At 41.1% G+C, this 23,261-nt stretch overlaps 1 long non-coding RNA gene across 1 annotated transcript in view; it reads right to left on the bottom strand.

Annotated features, from left to right (window-relative positions):
- Nucleotides 1-20,295, bottom strand: part of LOC117550176 — a 42,464-nt gene extending 22,169 nt beyond the window's left edge. Inside the window, exon 1 of the long non-coding RNA XR_004569584.1 lies at nucleotides 20,091-20,295. This is a non-coding gene — a long non-coding RNA (uncharacterized LOC117550176). The remainder of the gene's footprint in view (nucleotides 1-20,090) is intronic.
- Nucleotides 20,296-23,261: the final 2,966 nt, after the last annotated feature.

Genomic DNA, 23,261 nt, shown 5'->3' with positions numbered 1-23,261 from the left:
GATATTTAAAAAAGTGTGTTTTTCTCTCTAATAAATTACTAACATAATAAACCTCTGATGAGATGTCATACGAAAAAGTTTTTAAACTTTCACGTGACAGCCGCAAAAGTACCTGGTATAGCTATATGATAAAACAAATGTATGACAAGATAGTCTGTAATTATATCAATATAGTGTTGAAAGTAAGCCAAATATTACAACTTAACTAAAAATAAACTTTATACTACGTAATGAAGAGTAAGTCGCATGAAAAATAAATTACAGCGATCCTGTCAGGGCTGTCTCTCCCTACAGGCCGATCACGCAGACTGCCCTCGCCTGGGGGGCCTCATCTTGCGGGGGGAGCCTCAACTGAGCCACAAAAGCGGCGCACCTATGCGCTTATGCATAATTAGTGTGGCGCGGCGCGGCCCCCCCCCCCCCCCCCGACGCATGCGAAACAGAGGGCTTCATCATCCAACTTTGCGTGGGGCCTCAAGTTGGCCAGGGACGGCCCTGGATCCTGTAATACACTTTAGAAGGATAATACTCATGTACTAATTGAATTATTTTCAAAGGAATATGAATATAGACAGGGATGAAAACGTTTATACTGATATATTAGTCATTATCCATTTTGCATCAAAGTATAAGAACAAATCGGAATAATAAGCCATCATCACAGGGCTGTAGCCAGGATATTATAAATGTGTTCCCCCCTCCCCCCAACACTTCACCTGAAGTTTTAACATTTTAACAAGAATAAAAAAGCTTTTATTAATCAGTTTTAAAGCCTCCTAATTTTCTTGTATCCGTTTTTATTATAATGGCCTATACATTGTCACATTTCAACACATAAGATTAACAATTGTAATAACTTGTATTTAATAATGGTTTTAACTATACATTTAAACTCCCCCTGAGGCTTTTAAATCTACATTTTCATAATGCATTGTGCAGTGTGTGGTTGCTTCTTGTAATGTATTACATGTGGCACATACGTATACCACTACCACAGTAGCATACCACACAGAACCATTATAAGCACAATGATAAACCTGATATATAAAAGCTTATTTATGATTATTATGAGCTATATACTGTAAATCCTGATACACCAGAACATGATTGAAGTCTTCCCAAATGTTCATTTTCACAGCTAAAGGATGATTATTATTCTCAAAAGCAGCATATGTAAGTTGGAATAATGAGGCAGCAGACACTGAAACATCAGACACAGTCAATCACACAGGAGCTTTGAGCATCTGACACACACACACACACCTGCTTTTACCGCTTCTTACCTGGCGTGTCTGTGTATGTGGCCGGATGTTTTGCATGCTCTTACCTTGTCCCTGTGTGTGTACGTACCATATGTGTGTGTACATGTGAGCGGGCTAACTCCTTTATGCGTGAAATGGAGAACACTCTGCACCTGAAGGCACACGTCAACACGCCAAGAACCGCCATCAGCTCAGGACTTTGAGTCATATCCAGCTGTTCACACACATACACACTCACATATGTATTTGCATGCATGTTCAAATACAAAAACATATCTGACAGAAAAAAAGTAATAAAACATTTTATTTTTCAGCGCTCTTCCACCCACTCACTACAACAATCAACTGTGATTTCTCCCATGAGACGAATAACTGGCATTAGTTTAATTATTTCAGCAGCATCATACATTCAGTTTTAATAAAGAATGTGTTATAGGGTGCTACCAAATTAGTGCCATTATTAGTGTGATCATATACAATACAATAAAAGTGTAAATAGATTAAGGAATAGATCTAACCAATTTCTCGTGCTGGCAATTCTGAGGTCACCACAACCCCAATGTTTTATAGTTTGTGTGTTTGAGGGGGGAAGAGTGCAAAAAGTCTTCCCTAATTTAATCACCGGCATATTTGCAAGTTGTAAAAAAGACCGGAGCATCGCCATCGCCATCATCTTCGCTGGAGATATACTACCCACAATCCTTTTCCACAAGCTTACTAATTAGCCACAGAAAGGTCAAGTAAAGTCAGAGTGTGATTAGAGAGAGGAGGGAGGCAAAGAGACAGACAAGAAGAAGAAGCTCACATACATGTAGTTTTGGATCTGTGCCAAAACGTCTCTCTTTTTTTTTTGTCAACGCGCTTCCTCTTTTTCTTTTTACCCCGTGCCGACAAGAGGGCTTTTTTTCTACAAAACGTTGGCTTCAATTTTTTATGAAATGCTTATGTTGCTGCACCTGGACACGCTGGCTAAGCTGGCCCATCAGGTAAGGGTTCCCAGGAGGGTCATTAAAAGCAGATCGGACCTGCCTGTGTGCCAGGCGTGATGCGAGGCCTCCAGAATGAAATGCAGTATAGACGGTGGGTTTCCGTGCATTTAGGGAAGGTGTGTGTGCAGTTAATAAATAAATATGCATTTGGTTTTTGTTCACATTTCTTGTTACTCTTGCGTAACGCTCCAAACATGTTAGTGTTAGATGCTCGGTTTCTGTGCTGTGAGGGAAAGTGTGAGTGCAGTTTTTATGTCAATATGCATTCAACAATATCAATTGAGCATCATAGGTAGATTACAAACCACTTTGTTAACAGCTACATTACAGTGTGTGTAGTATTTCATGTGTGTACATGTTTAGAATCATAGTATTTATGTGCTTTAAGGGAAGGTGTGTGTGTACAGTTTTTAAGTGTAAATGCATTAGGATTTATTTTTTAGTTCATATTTGTATTCTTTATTGCATAGTCCAAAAAATACGAATTTAACATCATACGTAGATTAACAACCACTTATTTTCATGTCTTTCTTTGTTTTAAGGAAAGGTATGTGTGTGGTTTGTACGTCAATATGCATTTGGTTTTCTTGTTTTTGTTCGTATTTGCAGTTTGCATGCGTGACGCTCCAAAAAAAGATAAATTGGATGTCATAGGTCGATTCCCAACCACTTTCTTCAAGCTATATTACTGTGTGCTAGCATGTAATGTGTATTATGTTAAATGCAAGTGTTTCTGCACTTTTATAAAGTCAATATGCATTTTGTTTTCTTCTGTTGTTCATATTTTCGGTTTTTATTGCGTTCAAAGATATAATAACTGGACGTCAAAATGTAGTTTACCAGCCACTTATACTATAAAACTCTGCCTGTGGCCAAGGGCCATTCACACCGTGTGTGTGTGTGTGTGTGTGTGTGTGTGTGTGTGTGTGTGTGTGTGTGTGTGTGTGTGTGGTGTGTGTGTGTGTGTGTGTGTGTGTGTGTGTGTGTGTGTGTGTGTGTGTGTGTGTGTGTGTGTGTGTGTGGTTGAGTGCCAACATGACGGTAGATGGAGGACCGGTGCTATTCCCAGTGAGCCTCGTACAGTGGTCTTGCCGCAGGCTTGTCCCCTGGCTCAACGTTGAGTCAAAACATCAACTGTGGTAAAACAAAAAATCCCAAGAAAAAAAAAAAATACAGCATAGGAGAGCGCCTCCCTGTCAACAGCAAAACACAGCAACGTGTTGGATGACAATGATACTGACACTGCACTCCCAACCTTTGGGAATTCACCGGAGTGACGAGCCCGTGTTCGCCTGGTGCCAAAGATCCGAATGACGAACAGTAGGCTATGTGTCATTCTGCGGGCTTTTCTTAAGCTACATATGCTTTGCTACACACAAGGCAGACCGCTTACACACTGACAATGGCTGTGCATTTGTCCCTCTACCTGGAATAGCCTGATCCCTAAGGGGAGTGGATGTTTTAAGACATTCGAACATTCACACACATACACACACACACACACACACTCACAGGGTAAGTGGACCCGCAGCCTAATGCAGTTTAATCACTCCCAGCACATCCATCAGGGGCTCCAGTAGGGGAGTGGAGTATTTTATCACCACTTTTAAGGGTTATTAGTACAAATACACTGTCACCCTGCATTACCACTGCAGCGCTTTAGGGTGCCATGCCCCCACCACATTCATTACAATCTCTATCAATATCTATCAGAACTAAACGCTCCCTCTTTCTCCCTCCACCCTTCTCCTTCCACGTCCTCTCCTCACACACTTGCTGCCATTAAAAGATGAAGACTGACTCCTCCCTTACCCTCTCCCCCTCCCTCTCTTTGCCTCTGTCTCCCTTCACCTCCTTTGACAAGACCTCTAAAAGTTTCACTCTATTTATCGTCCGATGTTCTTCCGGCCGGATGCTGTCCGACCGACTTGATGGAGTTTGGCGGCTGGCAAGGACACAGCTAGACGATGACTTTAAGAGCCCAGTGGTCACTCAAAAAGAAAAAAAGAGAAGGGAAAAATCCTGGATCGGATGACTTCTTTTCAGGCAGGCTGAGCACATTATTCACTTTGCTGTTCGCTCCATTACCGGCCATGCAAAGGTGAGGGGATTAAGAGAGATTTGCTTTTTAATTTTTTTTGATGTGAAAGTTACTTGAGGGAAAGGACAGTTTGCAGTTTCTGGCCTCGGGAGGTGAAGTGGGGGATATCAATCAAGCAGTATCCGACACCTATGGAGTCCATTACTGACTGGCAAGACTGACATTTAGACAAATTTGAAGGGATGTTCTTGTTCAGGTCTTTTAGTCAATGATAATGTATAGGGCGTCTCAGTGTGTATCTGTTTCTGCACTTTGAAGTAGTTGGGCCTCACACTCTATAATTTGTGTAATTAGCTGCATATGATGTATAGCCTACTGTGGATCTTGAGTTTTAGTTAGATCTTGTATTTTTATTTTTGAGGCGTAACAGCAATTGCTAGAAGTAAAAAGCGAACAATAGCTTATAGCAGTGGTTCTCAAAGTGGGGGGCGCAGAGGCATGACAGGGGGGGCGCGAGAGACCAGGAGGAAAAATGGTTATTAAAAAAAAAAAAAAGATTATAAAAAAAAAAAAAAAATCATATTTTGAAAAATTATTGATTCGAAAATAATATGATACAGTACTATTACGTCTGGGTCTCTGTGTTTCATTAAAGCTCGGCTCTGTGTGTGTGTGTGTGTGTGTGGAACGAGCCATTTTGTGTGCGTGCGTGAGCGAGAGAGAGAGATAGCGCACTGGTACCGGAGATCGTTGATGTTAGCTTCTGGTGCTAGCGAGCTATGCTAACGGATATAAGGAGTTTTTTTAACAACAAAGTGGAGGAGAGTCCTCTCCTGTCAGACTGAGAGACTCAGTGAGCTAAAGGACTCTCAGTGTTATCTCAGTGGGTCTCAAACGTTTTGGTCACCATTAATGTAAACAATTATTTCCGAGGCACACGTTTATATGATCATTATAGTTATAAAAAAATAAGAGAATACATGAAAAACAGCTATGAAATACTATATGACAGTAAAACAAGAATAAAGTTTAAAAGAGTGATTTGTAAAATATCCATAAAGAAATAGTAAATCTGTTTACAATTCTGTTTCATCTGGGTGTTGAGAGATGTATCCATAGATCTCTTCATTTTGCTCTCAAAGTGCACCAGATTGATGCTTTCAACTTCAATATTTAAAAATCTTCCCGGGGGAGCATGCCCCCGGACCCCCCTATGTGAGGTCCACACACCACCTATAAAAATAGCACTTTACCCCTGCTTACACCTATATGCCGAGACTTGATATCGAGCCTTCATTGTAACAGTCGCGGGTACATAGTGTATGTGCGTGGGGAGTGTTGCAGTAGAAAATTCCACTGTAGCGACCGGTACATTAATGGGAAACCCTAAATGTTTGAGCACGCTCTATGAAAGGTCAAGCTACCCCACAGCACCCCCAAAAGAAATCTCTGGCGCCGCCACTGAGCCTGACTATTTGTGTTGGGGGGGCCCGACTTTTTTTTTTCTCCAAAGGGGGGGCCTGACCGAAAAAGTTTGAGAACCACTGGCTTATAGAGAGGTGAAGTCCCTCCCCTTCCGGTGGACCTCCATGCGACCTTATTTCGGCTACAACTATAACAAGATGAACATATTTGACCGTGATTTAATTGTAATACACGTTTCAAAATGATGCCGAAGTAACAACATACTGATACCGGTTAGTCAAAACCATGAATTAATGCTTTGACAAGTCTGCAGACGGCAGGCGAAACACCCTTTTAAAATGCGTGCTTTCTAAATGGAGCTTGGCTAAGCTAACGTTATATATGCTCCGACCGTCCACACTCACAACAACGGCCTATACAGACATAAATAAACCAGCGACTGTATTCGCCATGACACAGGCAGTCTGTGGTTTGTACTTGTTTAACTTTTGTCTAGTTTCTGAACAGATATGAAGAGCTGTGAGCTCTGAGTGCTAAGAGCTAACGGCTGTGTTGTTTTTCTGGGGCTCTCATTGAAGATGACGTCACGGCTCCGCCTACACTGCGTTACTATAGTAACTACCCCAGTTCCTAAACTGTAATGGAAGCGCAGCATTAAAGTGAGCCGGGCCTAATAAGGCCTAACCAAACCGAGCGTGGCCGAGCGAGGCCTGCAGTGGAAACGCGCCATAACATGCTTGCTACTAGCTACAGTAGGTAGCTAACTTGATCCAGCCACTCCTGGTCCTTTCATCAGACGGGAAGCGAAAGAACGAGCAAGACCCATTGCTGGTATGATTACAACCTGGTACAAAGCACACAGGCATCTTGTTAAAATTATCTTATTTTAGCTATCTCTTATATTTAGTGGAGGAAAACAATTATGACATCAGTTATGACATCACTTACTCTGGGATTTGTAGTCTTTCTAGTTGCATATTTTTCATAGTCTTATATTTCAACAGTTTTACGACAAACTGACTTTTTTGACATGGAAATGATTTTTTTAAGATTGACAAACATCATGGCACAATTCAAACGGGATCGAAAGATACGTTTTCTCTCTCCATTGATTTCAATACATAATCAAAATGATCCCGTTTGAATTGTGAAACGGATAGTCTAGGTTATTTATTTGCCTAATAGTTGCTTAAAATGCTACAATAACATTTGCAATTCGTTTTTAATCTGCCATGTACGGTATCAACGTCTCTCAGCCACGTAGTGTCGTGTCAGGTGGGCGTGTCGGGTAGGGGGCGTGTTGTGTACCGTCGTGTAGGGGGCGTGTCGTGTAGGGGGCGTGTCGTGTACCGTCTTGCTGCGGCTGCAGCTAGACCATATTGATTCTGCAAGACCCGCCAAACGAGCAGCCAAAGAATTTCTCTTCTGATTTGTCTCCTGTGTACAGATTGTCACACATGTTATAAATATACACAATAGTGTTATGTCGCAATTTCCTAATGTTAGAAGTGATTTTTAGATGTTGTTTATGTTTAATGCCGTGAAGGAGACTACCTCGTGGTGGCTGTGTGTATGTGTAATGGTGGTCACTATTTAGATGTAGTTGACTCGTGCTCCCTGATGAAAGTGAATACAAGTTAATTGTTTATAGCTCTTGTGCACTGTATTAGCTACCTATTTTCAGTGTTTATATTCCAAATGACAATGTGTGTTCTGTATTATCTATACAGTATGTGTACTATGGTCAGTCGTTCTTTAATTATTGTAAATGCTTGTTAGATGCTAATGCTAGCACATTTTAGACTAATAATGCTAATAGTTATCCTGAAAAGGTACTTAACTTAAGTTTCAGTTGGCAAAGCTAGCATATATAGCATCAAAGAAAAATGTGTCACATTTTTGGTTTCTCATTTCATTTCATTTCAAACCTTTATTTAACCAGATTGGTCCCATTGAGATCATAGATCTCTTTTTCAAGGGAGACCTGCAGCATATAGGTTCCACATGAAACATAAAACAATAAAGGACATTATACATTATATTTACAGGATACATTTATAGACATTTACAAGTGCCCATAGTATCAACAAGCATTTCATTTAGCCTAGCTTTAAAAACATGCAGAGGAATGAGATTGCTCAGTTTCAATTCTTGCTGAAGATTGTTCCAAGCAAGTGGAGCTGCGCACATAAAAGCTGTCTTACCTAATGCCCCGGCCACACGAGGACGAAAAGGGCTAAACGCATAGGATTAACGCAAACGCAATCGCAAAAAAGCTTCCGTCCACACGCAATATTCACCGGATAGTGTCTGTCCACACGAGACAGCTCCGTTTAGCTCCAACCGCTGGAGAAGCTGCAGTACATATGCAGGAGCCTGTACGTGGCGCTGTAACTTCCTCCACAAAAGCAGCGAAGAAGCATGGTTGTCATGGTTGCCCTTCTGTTTATTCTCCGCGGTGGGGGCTGAGGGAACCGGGCAGAGTTTTTCGCCAGTCAACGTGTATTAAAGTTTAAATCTTCCGACAAAATTATAAAAGTGCCGGTCAAAGGTCTTCTTTGTTATTTATTGAGCTTTAAAACAAATAAATAACGACTCTATATAATATAATAATAAAATACACGGAGCCTCTCTTTTTCCTCCCTCTCTTTGGACAGCGTCAGTGTCTGTCTCATGCAGCAGCTGATCCAGTAATGAGTGACCCGGCCGACAGTAAAAAATAAACATATTTATAACTAGTTTAGGTAGTTTGAGAGGTGTCTCCGTCCTGTCAGATTAGACTTCACTCGCGTTTATGTCCATATCGAGAGAAAGATAAATCATCTGAATTCAGTGTGCAGTTTACTTTGACGCGGGGGTGAGCAGCAGAGGTGGGGAGAGGCGGGGCTATTGCCTCATCATTATCAGAAAATGATCGTATAGGGCGTACACACGGAGCCGTTGGACCCCCCAGAGCATTGCGTATGCCGTTCTATCCACCTTGGGACCCGTTATCGTTTCCTCAGTCGTTTAGTGCCGTATTCGGTCGTCCTCGTGTGGCCGAACGGTCTATATGACACTAAACAGTAACGCAAACGACCGTTTTCGTCCTCGTGTGGCCGGGGCATAAGACAGTCCTTCTCATTGGCCACTCAAGTGTTTAATTAATTGTCTAGTTCTTCCTCCACAGGTAGACCACTGAGGTTTAGCAATAACATTATTCTGCCTTAGGAGCATCTCTGCATCATAGAAAAATATGTACACATATACCAAAATATCCAATTTGTGCTTTTTGTTCAAAACATTTAGGTCTCCCCACCTACGCCAGTGCTAGTCCTAGTACTGGCAGCTGTTGGCCACAGGTTCCATGGCTGGGGAAGGTTATTTGGAGGTAAACCCACACAGCTTGGGCTTGCTAAGTGGCACAATTATCATGCTTACACAGTATTTACGTCCATGGCACACACCTGGCACACAATCGACTTGGTGTGCATTACTGTATGAACCAACCTCTAGAAAATGCATACAATGCTCCAACCCCCTCCCTCAAGAGGAACAATTTAAGTTTGAGGTTGATGTATAGCAGCTAGCTTCAAATTAAAAAGATATTAAAGAAGGAACCATTAAAGTCCTGCTTCTCAAATAACCTTGAAACCTGCAGCTAATGTGATTTGAGAAAAATATATTGTGCATGTAAACCGTATCTGCATTTACATTCAAGCACATACAGAAAATAACCATCACATGAACTCCATATGTTGCATCTTTCATCCCCCCACACTAGCATTATAAATACACAAGCACTTCAGTCTTTTTTTTAAGTTTCAATCCCCCATCTGATCAGGTGGCTGTTTATTCTCCTTTTAATTATTTTCTTCTTTTTTCTTTTCCCAGGATCATGACAAAAAAATCTATACTTAGAATCCCCAAGCTCTCGTTATCCCGTTGCACATATTTGATGGTGAAATAAAACAGCTTCATAATGAACGTTGGAATTTGACCCCATGCGGTCCGGGCCATGCAAAGGTCGGGAAATTAATTTTGTCCACAATTCAGTGGAAAGATGGCGAAAAAGAGCTTGAAACAGAGAGGAGCAGAAGGTTATTGATACAGTGTAACCATAACCCTGCGTAACTTGAACCTGTATAAAAAGCGTTATCCGTCGGTTGATGAGTTTGTTCCGAAATGTCTACGTGTTCCTTGGTCACTGCATGCAATTCGAACGTGTAGTCCCCAGAAATAGAAGTGTATCTTTACGGTGCTTTCCAAATTGAATGTACCTCTAAAAGCGCCGTTAAGGATGAGTTTGTGTGCGTGAAGCACCTCGAGCACCGCTGTCATCCTTACGAGGAACAAAAGCACTCAGCGTTACAAGCCCGTCCAAGCCGAGTTCTGCCCTGTTATTTATGGAAAACAAGGAGTGTATGGATTAAACAGATGATGCCAAGACGAACAACACACACAAAAACGAAGAAGCCATGATTCATTTCCCAAACCATGGAAAAGGGCCAAAGGACAAACAAATCAATGGCAGTTTGGATGATATCTGGCCTCGAGCACTGACAGGCCCGCAAGTGTTTGGCATGAATGTAAATGTGTAAAGTGTAGTTTTCTTTAAATGCAGCCGGGCAATCTAAAGCTACAATATATGCTTCTTTTTTTCCCGATTAACTCAATACGTGTATTTGACGCTACTGTTGTAATACAGCTTTCAGCAGCGCGCTCCCTCCTTTTTCATCGGAACAGATTAAGCAGAAAAGTGATGCTGATGATTTTAGGAGACAACACTGAGATCCATCAAATTAGAAACCAGCCAAAACAATCAAATAATGCACTCTATAAATGATGTCATACTGTAAAATCTATGGCTTATTGTCTGGGCAGGGGGCCAATTCACATTGCTACACTGGTTATGCAAAACGGAAGGAATGCTTTCGAACGCGAGCTAGTCATCACTATACAGCTACTGTTATTCAATGTAAATTTGACGTGTGTTTGTCTGCTGACGGCGAGCCCTGTTAAAAGCTACATGTGAGGGAGGATGAGGAAGAGGAGGAGAGCGAGGAAGAGGGAGGAGATGGAGACGAGGCCCTGGCTGGCTGGCTGCCACTCATCTGGGCACCTTCTCTAAGCAGGGCAGAAAATCAAATACGCCAGGAAAGAATTAAAAGGAGAAAGAGAGGGGAGAGAGAGAAAGAAAAAATGATTTTTTTTCTCTTATAAATAGCAGGGCTTGCCAGAAGGCAGAGGAAATGAGAGCAAGTGAGCGCTGGAAAAGAAGGGCTTGAGCTTGACACGGGGCTTAAAATTGAGAGGGGGGCGGTAAGAAGGGACCTACTGCGCGAAAATGTCTCCAACCAAAGCAAGGATTAGTGTTCCAACCTCCTTCACCGCCAAGATCCACCAGTACAACTAATCACCTTCACAGCTTCTCTCACTCCCTCTCTCCTCTGTCCTTTTTTACTCTTTTCATTCCCTTCTTTTTTTTTGCCTCCACTCTCCTCTGCTCTTTAAAGTATCATTTCGCCCCTCTCGTCGTCATTATGGCTAAAATTAAAGCGGAGTATGTTCTGCCAGGAACGATTAGCCGCCGCAGCCTAACCGGGTGCAGTAAGGTGCTTTCTTTTTTATCTAGTGTGCGCGTGCACGGTACATTACCCGGCACGGGAACACAACTTCAAAAGGCATCTACATATATGATGACAAGGGATGTCGCAGATAAACCACACTCCATCCTCTCCCTTTGCTTTCTGTCTTTTAAATCCCCTCTGTCACTCCATCCCTCACTCTCTGATCTCCCCACCATCCCGCATTTTTTCCACCTGTCAGTCTATCCTTCCCTCCTTTTTTCTCTTCCCTCCTTCCTCTCCGACATCCATTTCCTCTCCCTCTACGAAAAGGCTCCTCACAAAGATGGCGACAAGTAAGACGGCGCATAAACATAAACAAGTCAAATTGATCACACGGAAGATGAGCCAGGCGGTGTTTCTTTTTTTTTTTTAGGGGGTTGTGGGGGGCATGAAACAGACAGGAACGATTAAGCATCTTTCTGTTCTTTTCTCCCAATTCTTCCTCTTGTAGAATGTAGGGGGGAGAGCATTTGCAGATCCATCCCGGAGAAAGAGCCACTTCATAAGCAGATGCCTGGCATACGATTGCAGCCGGGGGAGTGTGTGAATTCATTCTCCTCCGCTATAAATACACGGCCGTGTCTCTGTATAGGTGCAAGCGCAAAATGTAATTAGGCAGTGAGGCAGAAAAGCAAGCTGCCTTTCTCGACGTTTGCATATTTTGTCCACAAATAATGTACTACAAAGACAACGAGAGGGAGAAATCTCTCTTGAATATTCATTTACAAAATAACGGTTTGCTGATAAGGCCAAGGCATGTGATAATCAATTAGCTAAATGTTCTACAAAAACCTGGCAAGAAGCGAAAAAGGCAATAATAATAAATGCACACACACACAGTGTAAGTTGGGGAAGCGAAATGACGGCTTCAGCAGAAGTCTGCGCGGAATATCCATACCACATTAGCCTAGATAAAATATCACAAAGAACAAAAAAAGGGAGCAGGATGTGTATTTCTAATGAGTTTGTTTGTTTCCAGTGTTCATACAATAAGGAAGAGTTTGTTTTACATACAGTCAGCCTAAACGCACCTGCTGTTGCCTCTGTAATGTGCGTGGGGTAAAAGAATATTACAGGAGAAGATGCAGATAGAGAGTGTGACAGGAAGAGAGTGTGGCACGGTAATGCAAGTTCATTTTGTTTTCCATAGCGATAAATAGCACAAACGGCGAGGGTTAAATGCTTAATGTTTCAGCACTGCTCTCGATTTGTTTCCTAATTTATTTATGAAATGTTGGTCCAAAAAAATGTATAAATAATGAAAAAAGCCTATCACAATTTCCTAAGCTAAAAGTCTTCAAAGTGCATGATTTATTAGGGCAAAAGTCCAAAGACCCATAATGGTAAATGACTGAGCCCTGCACTCCAAGAACTTTAAAAACACAGGATGAAAATGATATAGAGCTGCAAATAATTTTTCTGATTTATTTTCTCAATCAATAGATTTTAACAATAGTAACAATTGTCAGTAATTTCAACAGTCCAACAAGATTTCTTTAAACTTATTTCGCCTGATCTACAGAAATGGCTTTAATCATGAATTGATTATAATAATATTTATGATTAATTGTCTGTCTATCAACTAATTGATTATTGAGCAGGTTGTTTCAGCTCTTGCACACTGCTGAATTCCACAAGTCTAATTGTACAGCATGTCCAACATACTGTAAGTGAATTGTCCTAAACGCAGTGCTTATGCACTACTGCTGTGTATGCATGTGAAACCAATTACAACACATGCAATTAGGCCTTGTGCCCATTAATACCGCTAACAAATACTAATGTTAGATATAAGCAGCTGCTTTTAATCCAGTTCTTGTCACCACTAAGGCTTCTCCTCAAGGCCCCCTGCCCCTGATGCCATGCAGGGCCCGGCGTCCTCTACTGGCCAGAGCAGGAACAACAGCTGACCCTCCTGCAGCCGACCTGGCAGGGAACAAAGAGCCAGCGCTGTGCCAAGGAGGGCCCGGGGGGGGGGGGGGGGGGTTGGGTTAAGGGCATAGGCATACTGGAGCAATGCAGCTGTGCTCCGCGGTCTACCCCCAGCCAACCAGGGGCAAACGGTTTCAGCGTGTGTCACGGGAGGAGGGCAAGGGGTGGGTAGCTGTTGGCACAGAGGGGTGGGCTGGGAAGACATCTGTCATCCTATCATCAATGCTGTCACATCTTAGACAAATGGGCTGATTTTTACAAACCGAAAAACAAGGGATGGCAAAAGGTATCATGTGACCTGCCTACTACAATGAAAAACTGAAACGTTTACTTTAATTAAACGTCAGCAAATTTCACATTACATTCATTATAACTGTATTAGGTTAGTTGAAAGCAATAATATTAAGTTGAGCCTAATTTAAACGTGATATTATTGCTTTCAACTACTGAAGTTTTGTGAAATGTGTTGACATAATACGTTTAATTAAAGTCAACGGTTTCACTGTTACTCTTTGGTGACGATTCAGTTAGCGTCAGCCACAACTCATCAAAGGAGGCTAAAAGAAATGGTCACCAAGTGAGGAAATCTGTCAAACTGAAATTAAAAATCTGCCCCTGAAGCTGTTGTGCATGTGATCGTCCTTGGCGGAGGCCCAAAGCCACGTTTCGGGGTCCGGAGCACCCACTTCCGATGAGTGAAAGAAGGGAGAGTGGCATATTTAATTTCCCCCTTACTACCCCCCATTGCCCCACCACCAGCCTTTTGTTTTTCGAAGCCGCACCGTGGCAAGGTCTTCCATAATGACACCTTGACTGTGAAGAACTTCATCCACTCCGCCGCACTATCTGCCGCCCGCGTGACAAGACGGCGGGCTTTGTTGCGAGGAGAGCTTTGAACTGCAGACTGACAGCGCAGGGGAAGCCGTTCCAGGCGTAAATGTAAATTATTATTACTTACACGTTTAACCCAGCACCTACAATCCCCCCCCCCCCCCCCCCCCCCCCCTCCTCTTGCACACCCTTCACCACCCTCTTCCCCGTTCACTGGCTGAAGGAGGCAGTGGTGGTGGTGGGGGGACAATTCTGACATCATGTTGCCCTCTTTTGGTGGGTGTTTGGAACTGCACCTCACTGTCCTCTCACCTCAAAGGCAACAAGATGTTTGACAACTCATTCTAATGGTTCTATCTCGATATTAAATGTAGCAATACACAACATGAGGATGCCAAGATGAATACAATCTTGGAAAATGTGCAATATTCGAGGAACATTTAAAATGCCTTGAATTCACACCACAGGTAAGAATGTCAAACTTCTTTATCACCTCACCATCACAATGTGTGTTTTCTATTGCCTGTCTATGAAGCATCATGGGGTGAATTTGGAAAACTTCAGAGGATTAACAGTATTCACCTTTACTCCTCAATCTTTCATACACATCAGCATTTTCTTTTAACCATATTTTCATTTTGCTTATTGTCGTTGAAATCTATTTTATGAGATAAATCACCAAAATGGCAGCTTAAGAATAGTATAAAACAACAGAAACATACATCAATGACTGCATCCCGCTACATTGGATTTCCATGCCTGAATTGATGTCCAGTTAAGATGCATATGCAGTAATGCATTTCTGAAATCCGGTAAAGTAGATGGGAACAAATTGAAAACACTAAAATAACCTTAATCCACCAAAAGTAGTTAATTTGGTCAATTTCAAGGTGACAAAGGCCAACATTTTAAGTTTAACATTTTTGGCCCAATTCTGTAATCATGGGGACGTCTGAAAAAGAAACGTCATAGGCTTTACATTTCTACCTACTTATTTAGAGTTGTATGTATAAAAGTCAACCACTTACCAATAGCAATACTACGCATAATAAAAATATGACAGCGCTGGTGTATTCATCACAGTCATCTAATAAAAGCTGGGGAAAAAGGTCTTCTTAAATGAATTGATCATTCTCAGCTTTATATTCTGTCATTACATTTATTTATTATAAATCCAGGGCTGTCCTTCAAGTTAATCTTCATATGATTCAAAAAGACTTCAGAAAGAAAGCAGGAGGGACATACTGTTAAATACATTTAAACTTCAGATACAATCAGTGCCTGGACTAACTAGCGCCAGAGGGTTACATTTGAGACACTTTATGATGAAACAGGTGAAAGCAGATAAGGTAACAAAGCTTAATCATTGGCCACAGATTGAATTTTTTAATATAAAATGACACAGAACGTGGATTGAGGCTCGTGTTCTGCTGTTGATCTGATTCCCCCCCCCACACACACACACAGGCAGAGCTGAGCACACTGGCAGCGCCTGTCGTCAGGCAAAGCTCCAAGCCATTTCCCCGAGATGCATCTCCACTGAATCAATAGGGCCCTCGTAGCATATCATTAGACATAAGTATTATAATTACTTGTGTTATTAATTTTGCCTTAATACCAGGGATAATATGATATGTAATTCAACCCTATTGAGGGAAGAGAAAATAAGATAATCACAAATGCATCTCTTATGAAAATCAATGCTGAAATGGATATTCCAATAATGCCAAACCACTGCCCCTCTGTTTTTTTCCTCATGCATATCAACCAATCATTTTCCGCATTCATCTGGAAAGAAATATATAAATATGTCCGACATATTTCACATGGGCGCCCCTGTCCGAGGCAAAACAATATGGATTTGTGTTGCCTCGCAAACAATTTTAATAAAAAGCTATTGATTGGGGATCGAGCGGTTAGCCTGTGGGCGCGGAGCAGCAGACCCCACTGGGTCCAGATCATTAATGTCCTCAACTGCTGGCTTCACTGGCGCAAATGTGTTCAATAAGGGTCTGGCACGCATGCTTTAGGGTTTGATTTTGATACAGCCACATCAAAGTGTCTGAGGCTGCTCCATAGGCCAGAAAGCTAACACACGTTAGTCACACGTTAGCTTAAAACACGAAGCGAGCATGTGTTTTTCTTCTCTGGCAGTGTTAGAATGAATTCCAATTAATAAAGCATGCTAATGTTTTGAGAAAGTGGCAAATGATTAATGAATTGAAACACACATTACTCCTACTCAGCCTGAGCACTCATGGCAAATATCATCTGGACTGGAGACTAAACAGGGCTAGTCGGAGGAATGTGCATAGTAATAGAGTCCCAACCCACAGCAATACACACACACACACACACACACACACACACACTGTTCAGCTTGTCATCAACAGACATCCTCCAGACAGAGCGGGGGGAATGAAGAAGCAAAACACACTCTTACATCCTCTGCTTTATGTCAAACCTCATTGAAATGTGTGCAGCCACTGTATCTACGTCCAGGCTAAAACACAGGCATATACTTTCCTGAGCAGGTATCAAAGCCTTGGCGCAGCGAGACACTTTTAATTACCAGGTACTTTCCTTATGCTCGTGATTTCAATTTCTCCCCGCAAAGCTGGTAATGATATTCAAAATGCCTGCTGGCAACTCCGACTCCTCATCCTCCCCCCTTTCTTTTTCTTCCCACTAAGATGTGAATAGCCTATTTATAGGCTTATTTGTCCTCCAGTCACTTTGTAAAATCTTTATTCTGCCGAAGATATCTTTTTAAATGTGAGCCTCGCTGGAAGGAATGGCAATAAAGGTTTTGGGGTGGGTTGGAGAGATCAATGCAGAATGTATTAGCCGGCACTACCGAGACCGACTTCAATAATAAAAGAATTGATCCTTTAAAGTGAAGCTTACTCCGGGCCTGCATGGTAAAGGAGGATGGTCCATTCCAATACCAAGCAGGACAGATGGAGAATCACAGCAGGGTATTTCACCCCCTCCCCCCAAAAAAATATTCACATTGTATTTCAAACCCATATTAGATTCAGTCGCACGATTACTGAGGGATTCTTGTTGAAATGCATGTATTATGGAGCAGCATATCCACTCATACAGCATATGGAATAACATATTCAACTGGCACTACTTAGGCTTTGTCAAAGGAGGGTGAGGAAAAGAGAATAAAAGGCAAAAAATAATACAGTTAAATGTAGATTTCTTTTAGAAGAATATGTACTGAATGACATTTTAATTTACTGTTATTAGGGCAATTCGAAGAGTCGATACGTGTGATTTAATTTCAAAGAATTTTCCTTGGCATTTCTTGTTTTTAAAACAGGAGCTCCTAATATTTCCATTAGTCACCGGACACATCAGATCCCAGCAGTGTCTGTGCACACAGCCGTCAGTGGTAAAGCGCCAGCAGTAATCAAGCGTGAGGGCTGGATATATAACAAGCACACTTCACAGTATGCCTAACAAGCGCACTTCACACACTAATCAGCTCAAGTGGACTTGCATCCACATCCTTGCGCTCTGTTTCTGCGTGGATACGAGCAATGGTTTAGATTATGAAATTATCCGGATAGTATCAATAGATAATGTTATCAATGATTTGACAAAATGACTGACTACGTCGAGGATTAGTAGTGGGTGAATGTCCCTGTGGCAGTAAGAGTGGCAAATGCAAAATGGGACTCATCTTATCAGAGAGGAAGTACACACAATGTACTTTTTCTTTCTTTTAAAGAAAACTTTCGTATGTTTTTTCTTATGAATGTTTTGAGCTCCTTCACAGTGCTTCCATATCAACACATTAAACAAAAAAAATGCAGGGGCTATAAATACACCAGACAGCAATAAGGCTGCAGCTACGTAAAACTTTGGAACAAAGCCGATGTGTTTTCTTTTTTTATGAAATCTACATATAATCAATAAAATGTCAAATAGTGGAAAAAAGCCAATCCAAATATATTTTCCTGACACAGAAAAGCCTGTATATATTTTTATTTAATTGTATAAGACATACTGAGGCAGTACATTTCCATATTTAAAATGCTGGAAACAGCAAATATTCTTGTTTGACTGACAACTGCCAATTCTCCAAATTCAACACATTTTCTGTCGATCATTGATCATTTGAATAATTGGTTCAACTTTAATAAACAGTTTTAAGAAGCTCTAATACATCTTAAACGATAATCCTGAATAAAGAGTTGAGTGTTACTTAAATAGAGACTTTTTTGCCCCGTGTCATAATTCGGGTTCAAAAGCTGCAAATTATAGAATAACACTTTTTTTCCATTTATTTTGACTCAACAGTAAATATAGTAAAATGTTGTACATTGAGCGCATAGAGTGCATTGAAAAATATGTTATTTGTAGCCTAAATAAAAGCGAAATAAGTGTCAGCATCAGCCTATAATGGTATAAAGCTCAAATACACACACACACACACACACACACACACATGCAGTGACCCCCAGTTCTACCTAGTGTGTCCTCCACCCATAGAGGGATGCAGAGGAGGGTGCAGGATAGACACCGCCTCCTGTAATCCCATCAACTCATGTCAGACAGCAGTCTGGATACAAGCCTATCTGTGAGGCCTGTAATCCACGACGACTTCACATACCACGCTCACACTATCTGCAAACACACACACACACACACACACACACACACACACACACACACACACACACACACACACACACACACACACACACACACACACACACACGGGTGGAGAGAAAAGTGATAGTTGGTGTCTGCTTTACTCAATTTGTTTTTGCAGAAACTCTTGATATGCTATATATAAAGGCAGAATCAGCATGTTGTCATGCATCGTTTTGGCACACGCGCAGTGCTTTAGTAATAGATTTAAAGACTTGTAGATATAAAATGTAGATATCAACGGCAAAACATGCAAAGGGAATTATATTATGACTAGTTAATGTGTCAGTGAATCCTTAGGGCAATGGTGCAGGTATAAAGAAATATAAAGAAATGTTCATTTATGTACTGACAATTTGACAGACTAGTGCATGTTTTCAGAGAACATAAATCAAATGTCTGTGTCTGCAAGTTTAAAAAATGTTTGCCAAATGTGCTGATATATTACAGGAAAATAAAAAGATATGATGCTTTTGTCAATAAGTCTAAAATCTGACCTGCTAAAAATGTATTTCTTGAAATATAAATGAGAATCAAAGCTCCTCTTAGTGTGGTTAACAATCAGGCATTACATTACTCAGATTAAACATAAAAAGCGGCTTAAAATGACAAATTCAAATATGTTAAAAAGGGGCAAAAACCATAAAATAATCTACACGTGGCCATGCACAAATCCCTGAACGCCTCCACCACATTTTCCTGTCAAGCCATTCAATCAATCACCGGTACCGGGGAACAACGTGTCCCATTGTCATTCAGATAGGCTACATGCAAAATGCCACAAAGAGGAGAAGAAAAAAAAGGAGAGATAAAACGACACGTCGGACAAGGCACCCCTGCTCATGTCTTGCTTCAGAGAAAGAGAGGGAGGGAGGAAGAGAGAGAGAGAGAGAGAGAGAGAGAGGCAGAGACACAGGGTGCAGGACCCACACGGTGTAGTTCCAGCCAATTGCATTCCAGAGAAGTGACCATGGCCAGTGATAACAAGCACCATAGATCATTCCTCCACCCAGACGGAGCTCCGGTGCTGGAGGCAGCGGAAGGCAGAGCGGTCAGAGTGAGACAGAAAGAGAAGCAGACAGAGACAGAAGACCACAGAGAGCTCACCGCTTATATGCCCCTCTGCTATCCTCTGATGCTACATTTTGACGCCCTTTTTGCAACTGGAAAATGCCATTAAAGCCGGCTGTGCAGATTCCATCACTGCATGACAAGAGAAAGGCAGCGAGCGAAAAAGAGGGAGGGATCCTTCTCTCACTGTGCCGATGCAAAGCAAAAAATACTGCCTTCAATTGTTTCCTTTAACAGAACAAAAAAGGCATTCAACACTTACCCAGATTCATTTGCATCACAACAGAAACCTCAGATATTCCTCCCAAACAGATGTGGAGCAGTGAGGGTCCCCCTCTTGTGTTTGTGAGCCTGCCCGGGCTAGGTTTCTCTGTTTGCATCAGCCGGCTTTTTTACGGCTTTTGAAGCAGGTGGATGACAAAAACATCAATCTCTCCAGGCACATTGTGTGGCATGCACGCTTTGACACACTCCCCTCACCGGCGCTATACACTATAATCACACATTCCTATTCTCTCCTCGCAGCTCCACGAGTCAAATACGGGCTCAAAAGGGAAACTGAAGGACAAGTGTGCATTGTTGGAGTGTGTTTTTGTTGCATATCATGTTTTGATTGGATTAGAATGGGAATTTGCTTTTTCTTCAGAGTTACATTTGCCATATGTTGAGGCAATTGGTAAAAGGGAGGGCATTGGGTGAATAAGCCAGAGTTAGCATCCTGAATCAGTTCCATTGTTTCCCCTCTTTAAATCATGTATTGTAAACTTAGCTGTCAGTCAGGTTAAAGATCAAAAGTCCAAAGACAAAACTTGATCAAAACTTATAATATAAAAAACCAAGATATTTAGGATCAAACATGTCCTCTGCTCAGAGATTTCATTTTTAGAAAACCTGCCTTTCATGAATCATATTCAGGCAGTAGCCTACACACCAACAATGAAACACATGAGCACATGCTACAGTTTAAAAAAGCAGAAATCTGAGCTGACAGAAAATGTTCAGTTTTAGTTTAATAATACATACAGGTAACCTCGCACACACTATTTTATGAACAAATAGGTTCACCTACTGAATTAAAGAATAACAAATGAACCAAAGAAAGTGAAAACCATAAAGCAAATTCATGCGGTAGGTTTATTGAATCCTGCTAGTAATCCCCAATTTTCAGAAAAGTAACAGTAATCTGTTTTGGTATCTTTTAGGTACAGCTACCTTTTTTTGCATCCTGATTACGTAAACCTGTTACATGTAACCCGTTACTCCCCAAGCCTGATCATAAACTAGTATTCATTGGGTTGCCAGAAACATGACTGCGATGATTAACCAGACAACATGACACAGCGGTCTGTATAATATGTTGGTAATAGTTTTGTTTTATGTTTTTCTAATAATGTTGGGCAACATGAGTGATAGCAGCTAGCCCCTGCAGAGCAGACCTTTTGAGGCAACAACACAAGTGGTGTCGATGAGGTATGGCAATGACACAACAAATAAGTCATGTTGATTCTGGTTTCACACCGGATATAAACAACTGGGTGACATTCCTGTGTTATTTGGACCAACCCATTATCCCTGCCATTCATCCTCCTCACTTTGTCAAAGTCTGTAGCTATTCATCACCTTTCCTCGCTCGTTATAATGAAGTACATTTCAGTAACCTGTCTGTGTATTTAAACAATGTTTATAATATTATGTTGTCATATTCCTTACCATTTGTTGTACTTTAAGCTGTAGTGTAATGTAGCTGCAACCCAACCAACAGCCTTCCAACATGGACACCGAAATTATCTGGGAATTACAATATGTAAAACATTAATACTTTATTGCAACACTATTCTAAATATAAAAAATAAAGTGAGACAAATTGAGAATGTATCCTACTGGGACCCAGCCCATTGAAAATGTCCACTGTAGTGGACATTTTGTTAACGTGCATCTCCTTTTACTCTTTTGAGCTACTCTATCAATCCCTGATGTGCTGAACAGAGGACATCCTGGTCTTTCCAGTGATATGTCATTGGTTAAAATTGCATGCTGGGAAGCTCCTCTTTCTTTTCATCCAAAATGGCTGGCATACGAAAAACAAAATTGTATAGAAGCAGGAGGAGAAGTCAAATATTGTTGAATAATTGTCATTGTTACCATGAAAATCATATATGTTCTTGTTTATTAACATGTGAGGAACTATATAATTAGTTCTGAAAGCAATTAAATAATTCAAGTTTTCAAATAACAGCCCTTTTATAAATGTCCATTCTAGTGGACGTCAGGACCGTCTTCATGGACTCAATATTGTTGCAGGAGACGGAACTGAAGCAGACGTTGTATGTACCAGAAAGTTCAGGAAGATTCAGATGTTGAGCTCTCAGATGATGAGAGAGATGATGATTTCATACCTGGGATAGAAGAGGGTCAAGAAGAAGGGGGGGGGGGGAGATGCAGGAGGCTCCATGAGCGCACAGATAGATACATAGATACAGATAAGGACGAGCTGGAAAGACATGGCCCCCTGTGGGCCAAGAGTAGCACGCATGTCTTATTGTTGTTTTTATTTTAAGTGGAGCCATGACAAATGAGAGTTGCCTCAGGAATGCAAGCTTTGTTTCTATGAGCAGGTCAAATGGAGACCACATCCATACAACTAGTCAAGATGACCCTACAGCCCGTGCTGACTGGAGTCAATGAGGTACTTTCCCAGTACATTGACTACAAAGTCTTTGAAGATCTGGAAAGATTCACCAAAAACCAAACTAGTTTTTTATTGACCAAATAAACAGCAATGTTCAGATCAATGACTTATTCATGTTTTAAATAAAGGTGAATGTATTATTGTATCAATATCACTCTATAACCATAATACGTTACATAGTCCATCTGTTAATTTTGGCTGTCTTTTCAAACTAATATGGTCCCGACGTCCTCTACAGTGGACATACTGTAACATTTTAAAATAAAATAAAATAAAAAAAGTCTAAATTGCAAGATGTTTTTTTAACCCTAAATAGGTAGGAAATCACAAAAAAAAGGAAATTGGAAGACACATTTGTTCTCAATTTGAAGACGACTAAAATACCTCAACATGAGCATTTGGAATGTGTATGAATCTATACTCCTTTGTTATGAAGAAAATTACTGAATCCTATTAATTCTATTGCAAATTAGGACTAGAAGTTAACTCAATTTGCTTTTATTACCTAATCACATGTTATTGCATATCAAGGCAGCAAATTAGAATAAACTTAATTCAGATCCAAGTGTCTGCCCTAAACTGACAGCTTTGTATGTGTAACAGTTTATCCAACTTTTATAATCTTCGAAATCAGGGACTGCATTTGTGTTTTTGAGTAATACAAACACAAATAATGTTAATGGCCCTTGTAATCACTGCAACCAACAGTTAAGACAAAATAAAACTATTTACACGTCAAAAAAG

This window comes from Gymnodraco acuticeps, unplaced genomic scaffold, assembly GCF_902827175.1.
Source record: "Gymnodraco acuticeps unplaced genomic scaffold, fGymAcu1.1, whole genome shotgun sequence".
Lineage (NCBI taxonomy): Eukaryota > Metazoa > Chordata > Actinopteri > Perciformes > Bathydraconidae > Gymnodraco > Gymnodraco acuticeps.
The sequence above is the reverse complement of the archived record's forward strand: the minus strand, read 5'-3'. Positions and strand labels throughout refer to the sequence as shown.